We start from the raw sequence: 8,838 nt of genomic DNA, 5'->3' as shown, positions 1-8,838 counted from the left end.
CGGAACAGTAAATCAACAGAAATTAATTCATATCCCGATTTTTGTATAACCAAAAGAAAAACGCAATTCACACATTTTTCTCTTTACCTTCCCATATACTATTGGGAATATGCGTTTTTCGTTTTACAAATTATAAAACAATCACAAAAATTAGTTCCTTGTTCACAATTGGCTCCAATATGAATATTTCGAAAATTTAAGTTTGACGAATGAAATGAAAGCGTGCTTTCTAGTGGACGGATTATAATGCTATAAAATGGTAATAAAAAACGACTGACTCTACTGCCTTGAAGATAACCTATGGGTAGGGTTTCGCGCACATTTCTCCCCGTTAGTTCCAAAAATGCACTTCTCAATCGTTAGAATGGCACATTTTAAAAATTGTTATCTTGTAACTTAACTCTTGTGTGGAAACGTATCTTTGTTAAGAGCGTGGATTTTGCAACAGTATTTATTTCATTTCAATCAGTTTAAATGTAATCTATGTAAGTATCACCATTTCATTTCGAGCTTATGTTTAAATATTTCTAACACACGACATTATAACCTTAAAATTGCATATATTCAAGTTTTAAAAATTCCAATAAGAACATTACATGAGACCAACAATCGCTCTAGTTTGTGAGCAGAGTTTAATCGATTCAACCATGAAAAATGTCGTGTATTTTGAGTTAATTACGCATGTATATAAAATAGAGCACTGTCTTCTTAGTTGGAGACAATTAAGTATTTCAAACGACTTATTAAGTTGTAGGAACACTGCCAAGCGCCCACCATATATTGAAGTGAGTAAAGAATTTCATCAGAAGGGATGTCTCATCAGTTAAATGTGGCTTGCACTCAACTGATAGCATGGCCACTATTATAATACACAAACAATCTACTTTTATGCGTGATTATTTAACAATTAATCGATCTAACAAATAATTGAGTTGATTGATTTAGTTTAGCTTTGTGATAGAGATAATCAGCTCGTGGTATCGACTTATTAAGTCGTTTGAATTTATAATTAGAAATATAATTAATATAATAATGCGTTGGTTTGAAGTTAAACACATATTGCATCGACATAATCAATCAATCGAAATACACGCGGTTTGAGTTGAACGATGGTGGAAACGAAATAAATTAAAACACACACACATGACACGTCTGTGTCAAATAAGTTAGGACTTCAAGGTAACACTGACGTATTATGATAATCATTCGTTAACAACAATTATACAGTTAGATAATAATTCATTTATTAACAAGATGTGTTTGTGAAACACTATGTCCCCGTATATGACGTTTGACCTTGAAGGATGACCTTGACCCTTCACCACACAAAATGTGCAGCTCCATGAGATACACATGCATGTCAAATATAAAATTGCTAGCTTCAATATTGCAGAAGTGACATTACATGAGCAATTTTGACCCATATATTTGACCTTGAAGGATGACCTTGACCTTTCACCACTCAAAATGTGCAGCTCCATGAGATACACATGCATGCCAAATATCAAGTTGCTATCTTCAATATTGCAAAAGTACTCATAAAATGAGCGATTTTGGCCACATATATTTGACCTCTGACCTTGAAGGATGACCTTGACCTTTCATACTCAAAATGTGCAGCTCCATGAGATACACATGCATGCCAAATATCAAGTTGCTATCTTTAATATTGAAATATTGCAAAAGTGTACATTAAATGAGCGATTTTGACCCATATATTTGACCTTTGACCTTGAAGGATGACCTTGACCTTGACCTTTCACCACTCAAAATTCGCAGCTCCATGAGATACATTTGCATGCCAAATATCAAGTTGCTATCTTCAATATTGCAAAAGTTATTGCAAATGTTAAAGTTTGCGCAAACCAACAGACCAACAGACCAACCAACCAACAGACAGGGCAAAAACAATATGTCCCCCACTACTATAGTTTCAGATTCGCAAATTTTCTTTTTAGTTATGATATTTGTGAGGTAACAGTATTAGTGAACATTTACCATAGTCAACTATAGCCATTATATGTATCTTTTGACGATTTGAAAACCTTATAATAATAAAGCGTTGCAACGCGAAACGATTGAATAATTTGGAGAGTTCTGTTGTTGTCGTTTAAATTTACGAAACTACGAAGATTGCTTATATAAGGTATACAATACTAATATTGTGTATTTCCGGAATAGCCGAGAGGGCTAATACGTTTTTACTTCAGACTAACTCCAGGACTCCGGGGGTCACTGGTTCGAGCCCTGGTACGGGCTACATTTTTTCCATTTTTTTAAATTTTATTCTTGATTTTTTTACTGGAGCTTTTAAGATCCAATGTTTACATTTATCAATATAAAGCATTTAATGAAAAACTTCAACATATGCCAAAATCTGTGAAAAGGCTACTTTAAAGCCTAAATGAACCGGTTTAATTCGTAAAAAAGTGCTTGTTATGGTCCCGATCCAGGCGAGGGCAACATAAACTAAAATTTATTAATTATTTTAGAAAATAATACGAACATTTGTAATGAAAATGAATTATTGCTCGATAGTTTGAATGATATTTCAGGCTATTTAAACATGATATAAACTTGAACATTTCAATATGAAACTCGTGTTATAAAGCTACGAATGTCCGTCCTTGTTCACAATTTGTTCGGTTAGTAAGCCAGCAATCTATTTATATTCTGAGAACCTCTGCAAAATAAGAAATGGGAATATTGATCATGGTATTAAAACCTTTATTTGTTATCCCTTTTTAAAAGCTTCTGTCAGGATATCATATTAAAACATACAAATGTGATGTAACTAGCTTGGTTAACATTAAAGTCTCTATAACGCTCAAAATCAACGAAAATTTTGTAAAGTATTTCGTAAAATAAAGTTAACACCTAAACAATCAGTGTTCCTTATTGCAATAGCCACAATTTCAACGCTGGATGTGGTATGATTACATAGATTTTTGTAGATACAAAATGCTCGTTTTTATCTTTTTGTGACCACAATTAATTCCATTTTAATTTCCCGCGAATATATCTATTCATACGACACACAAACACCATGTTAGTGTTCATGTGTCGTATGAAAAGATAACGTTGCGGGAAATTAAAATGGAAAAAAAACGAGCATTTTGTATCTATAAACATCTATTTTACCAGACCACATCTGGCGTTGAAATTTCGGCCATTGCCATAAGGAACACTGATTTTTAATTGGTTATGTTTATTTTACGAAATATTGTACGAAATTTTCGTTGATTTTGAGTAGTAATGTTACTTTAATCAGCGACACGATAACTCACGGTTTACATACATATGTTAAAAGTAATCAATCAAAGGAAACAAAAATATAGGTACAGTAGACTCTCTGTAAACCGGACGGTCTCGGGACCGGCATGATCGTCCGGTTTTCAGAGAGTTCCGGTTTACCAAGAGTATGCATATTGCCGAAATATACATGGTATGCATTGTGTACAGAATCACATAAAAATAAAACAAACCATATACATTTACATGTACCATGTAATAACTGTACGCAGGTACTGATGATGTTAATTGCATTCTTAAAAAATGTTTTTTAATCGATTAAAAGCAAAAAAAAATCCATACCGACTTGTTTTGATTAATCCCAAAGTGAGCGTCGTGCTTTATACATGTACGTACGTGGCATTTGTCATATAGGCGAGTGAGCAGTTGATTCCGTGATGAGCTTTATCTTATCCTCTAACGTAAGCTCTACGCGTCTGCGTTTAGCTGGAGGCTGCGACATTTTAGATGCGTTCGAAATTAGTAAACGGCAATGAATGAATTTGCATACAGATGGATGGATATTTAACAGTCATATTTCTAACAGTTTATCTGACAAACAAACAAACAAACAACCATTTCAGCGTTAAAAACATGGCTATAAGATCTTTTAAAATACCCGAGAAGATCACAAAAAAGTGATCGTCGCAACGGCATGCATTAATTTTTTAATTAAATTGTTTATCATAGGCGATAATAAATAATTAATAAAACGATCGAGTCAATCACTTGTTGGTGTTACCGCATGTCTATTATAGACATTCACAGTTTGTTTTACATTACTTAATCGGGCTCCCATAGCGCGGTAACGACTTGACACCTTTATGGTATGTTTAAGGTAGCGCACCTCTAATGATTTCCCGCGATTTATTTTACGATCATTGCCGATCTTCAATGATCGCTTATTTCCGAGAGATGCATTTTATTTTTTTCAAACTTCGAATTTTGATATATGTTTAACTTATTCATATAGAATACATTATTTTCACTATAAATATTGACTTTGATCCAATTATCATCTGAAAAATAAGATTTCGCGATTTCTTCAAAGATCGAGCGAGCCTTTTTACCTGTTTACTTATAAATATATAATTTAAAGCGGCCCTGATTTAAAGTTGTCGTGGCCGAGTGGTTAAGGCGATGGATGGACTTGAAATCTTTTGGGATCTTCCCGCGCATGTTCGATTCCTGCCGACATCGCATACTTTTTGCGACGCGTTTTATTTCTTTTCTAACGTAATTTGATTTAATATAGCACATAAGCTATGTTTATTGTTAAATATGTTGAAAATTGTATGCACATCCTTTAATTTTAAAATTAAGACAACGTTATGGCTAAATTGATTTATTTACTGCTGAAAATACGAATGATGCATGTTGCATTTTTATTTTTATTTAAAAAAGTAAACGGTAAATCTGTCTATTTTTTGGTATTTTTGCTGTAACATGTACTACTCGATTTCACATATATTCACAAGATATTACATGTAATCCAATCCCGGCTTTATAAGAAATAAGCAATATAAGTCAACGTTTTGCAACACTGATTTCGTTTCTGTCGTTTCGAATAACATGTATAGTTAAAAAGCTCATGCACGCACTTTCAACGTGCTTGTATGTACTTTTCATTGCGTGTATGTTTTCTGTTTTTTCTGAATACACCCCCACCCGAAAGCCATTAAATACTGTAACAGTAACTACAGTACACAGTTCAGTAACTAATGCTTAACATTAAGTTATAGAAAAGCAACATACGGGTTTGTTTATTGCAATCGAACAACATACACATTTCAGAGCTCCAGATAAGAGGCGTATCTGCGTATTTACGCATTGACAAAATAAAAAAAACGCATTAAAAATCGGCCCAGTACGTAACAAAACGCAATACAAATCTTGGTACGTGTTTTAAATCGATTAAAGTGCGTAGCCGGTTTAACCAATAATCCAGTTGAGATTTTAGTGTAAGTTAATGTTTGAATCAAAAGTAATGCAATCAAAATACGCTTGCAATAAAAATGGCGGCCCATCATGTTCGTGGATAAAACAGGGACGTTTTAAGCGACTAGCGGCTCCTGCGGGAATATTTTTAAAGAAAGTCTGTTCATACTGTAATTTTGAATTCATTCTGTTTGCTTTTAATACTATAAATAACAAATAATAATATTTCTAGATTAAACACGCCATTTACTTTTTCAGCTTTCTATGAAAATGGAAAATACCCCTAAATATTCCTAAAAACCCATAATGGCTGAAACAAAGGAGTAAAATACGCTTGAACAATAATATGTGGGGGTGAAATACCCTTTAGACTAAATCCTTTTATGGAGCTCTGCATACAATGCATTACCGTAAAAAAAGTAACGAGTAACACAAACGTTTATGAATAACATACTAGAGTAAAGATTCAGAAGAAATTGTATCTTAAATCGGCGAATTCTTAGCTTTATAATAGTGCATCTACACGGCCATTAATCACGGGTGCCACATCTTTTTTGAGATGCATTAATAAATGAACCAATGCAACTTCCAAGGTGGCGCTCAGGCCTGGATGTTTAGAAATTTCGTGGATAAGTTTACAGGGTGATTATAGGGTTTATATTTTTTTTTTTTTTTTCAGAATATCACTTTATTTTTAAACAATTGCCCCCGGACCCTATACGGCTTTCCGCGGACCCCCGGGGGCGGGTAACTTCCCAAATTTTAGGGTAGGGTGTCCCACTGAGACTTCCGAAATGTGACCAATTTTTATACCGGGACTCAGATAAAGTAGACCCATATTGATACAAGATTAAAAAAAAAGCATACCCATTTGTATACAATACCATTGAGAAAGTGGACCCATTTCAATACAAGATTTCCGATAAATTGGACCCATTTTAATACTAGAAAATTGATAAAGTGGTCATATTATACATACTAGAATGTTAATATCTATCATATCAATGCAGTATACTTATTGAATTTGCTTTTATATGTTATTTGTAAATTTCATATATTTTTGATACCCATTTACATACAAGAATGAAATTTATCATACCCATTTTGATACCGATACTTTCAAATCTATATGCATTTATATACAAGCAAATTTCTGATTTCAATACCTATTTCTATGCTTAGATGCTCAAAACCATAGCCATATCTATAATTTAAGTCGAAAAACACACCCCATATTTTCGGCACACCCCTATATACCCGTAAATATGAAGTTACCTCTCCCCCCCGGGCGCGGACCATATACGGCGGCTACAGAAACCATCCCAGAATGTGCTACCATCCCGGATCGTCACGAATCAACACGGCAGTTTGAAATTTCCGTTTTGGCTTTCCGGAGCGCCAATGATATTACCGGAACCATTCCAGGGCCATACCCAGGAAATTTTGACTAGGGGGGGGGGGGGGTCCAAACGGGGAGGGTGCGGGAGGGGTTGCCACTCCCGAATAGATTTTGTTTAAGGCACTGTTCAAGGCGAATGTTAATATGTTAATGCATATAGAAATATTTTTTTGTGCTATAAATTTATGGATATATAACAAGTAAATCATCACCTTTCTGAAGTCTAAAGCTTTAACCATTAGGGGCCGTCTATAAAGTATGTCACGCTCCAGGTGGGGGGAGGGTGAGTAAGAAAGTGTGACAGTTTGTGACATGGTGAAGGGGGTCAGGCCATGTGTGATATCACACATTTATTTAAAAAAAATATGTCTAATTTATTTATTATTTCTTTAGTATAATTTAAAAATAATTTTCAAAAAGTTGTGAAACATATGAATTAGTTTTATGTCAACATAAGACGAATTGCGTATCTCCTGAATGTGTTGTTCGAATGTTGAAAAGGCAACTTGGCTGGGCCGGCTTATTCAATAGGCACAACCTCGACACAGATTTCAATGACGAAATATTTTATTGGACTGTTCCATTTTTAGTTAGTAAAGGGTTGAAAGAAAATCTAAATTATAATTTCGTTTTTATTAGAGGTAAACACGTGGATAAATATTCATACTGCCTATCGTAACAACCCTACAGTCATAAAAGCCTGTAATGTGAAAGTTCTTTTACCGGTAAGTGAAATTTTAATGCGGTTTAATAGTAAATTGTGTTTTAGATAAAATTTGAATTAGGTATTAATTTTTATAAAAATGTTAGAGTGAGTTTGTGACGTACTTTAGGGGGGGGGGGGGGGGGGGTCCAATACTTTGTAACAGTTGGTGACGTGGGGATGGTAAAAAAAAAGCGTGACATGCTTTAGCGACGGCCCCTTGGTGTGAAATTCACACACATATTTAAAGCTTTAGATTTCAGAAATGTATGACACTTTATGAAGAAGTAAAAGCAACCTTTGAAACTCAAAAACCTTTATTATGAAATGTAACATAAAGTATGACTGAAGAGGAGGTTTGATTTCAAAGAGAAAATACTACTATGGTTATATTTCAGTAACTGACATATAACCTACTAGCATTTTCTCTTTGAAATCAAAGCTCCTCTAAAGTTTCAAGGGTAAATTCATAATAAAATGTTTATCATCTACAACACAGTTTTCACAGAAATGTATAATAAGGTATGACTCTAGAGGAGGTTTGAATTCAAAAGAGAAAAACACTATTATCGTTCAGACCTACGACCTTCTGTATCAGTTCAATCCTTTCGCGGTTTCTCTTTCCTTGTCCAATCAAAAGACGTGTTACACCAACCATCAAAAGATAAAGCATTGAGCACAATGGGTAATTGACAGATCGGGGATGTGTGTACAAGGTGATACGAAAACATAGCCTAGGAGCTTATCTCCACTGGCGAGTAAATTAGCGCGAATCCCCTTGTGTATCAGGGGCAATAAAACACATCTTCCCATTTGTATTGCGGGAAAGTGTACTGTGGGCCCTTTCATGTGATAAAAATGTGCAGTAGGCCCATTTTTAAAAAGATCATTCCTCTACAGCCAGCAGTTGGGGGGGGGGGGCGGGCCCCTGGGCCCAGTGCCGGGGTACGGGCCTGCATTCTGGATGGTCTGTGTAGCTGCCGTGTGGGGTCGATTTACAGTTGTATATGGTCCGGGGACACTGCTATGCCATTCGTCCTCGCTACGTGAGACGCCAGTAACACAAAGTTCTGCATAAGGAAGTTTAGCATATCAGCCTATTAGCCATGTTTCTTCTTGCCGAGCATCTCTTGTTGTCTTATAGTCCTGACGCTCGTGCAGCAGGTCTTCAAGATAAGCCCGGACCCCCTGTTCCTCTGAAAAGACGACCGATTTTTTCGTCTGTTTAGCGTCAGTATCTCTTGGTGGTGCTGATGCTTGCGAAGTTAACGGCGTGTGCGTGTTTGCAGTGAGGAGTTGATGGGCCATTCGGCGCCTGATGTTGCATCATGTGAGTATATTAAGTGTGTCCCGAATTCCTACATATGAAATTTAATTCACTCTCGAAATTTTGGACGAATTTTGAATGATGCATGCAGTTTCCAGCTATTCTTTTATGGAGAGATCTTAATTTTAGTGCAAAATGTGCTGTAGGGTGAGACCGGAGAATCCGGAAGAAATCGCACCT

This window comes from Dreissena polymorpha, chromosome 1, assembly GCF_020536995.1.
Source record: "Dreissena polymorpha isolate Duluth1 chromosome 1, UMN_Dpol_1.0, whole genome shotgun sequence".
Taxonomy (NCBI): domain Eukaryota; kingdom Metazoa; phylum Mollusca; class Bivalvia; order Myida; family Dreissenidae; genus Dreissena; species Dreissena polymorpha.
The sequence above is the reverse complement of the archived record's forward strand: the minus strand, read 5'-3'. Positions refer to the sequence as shown.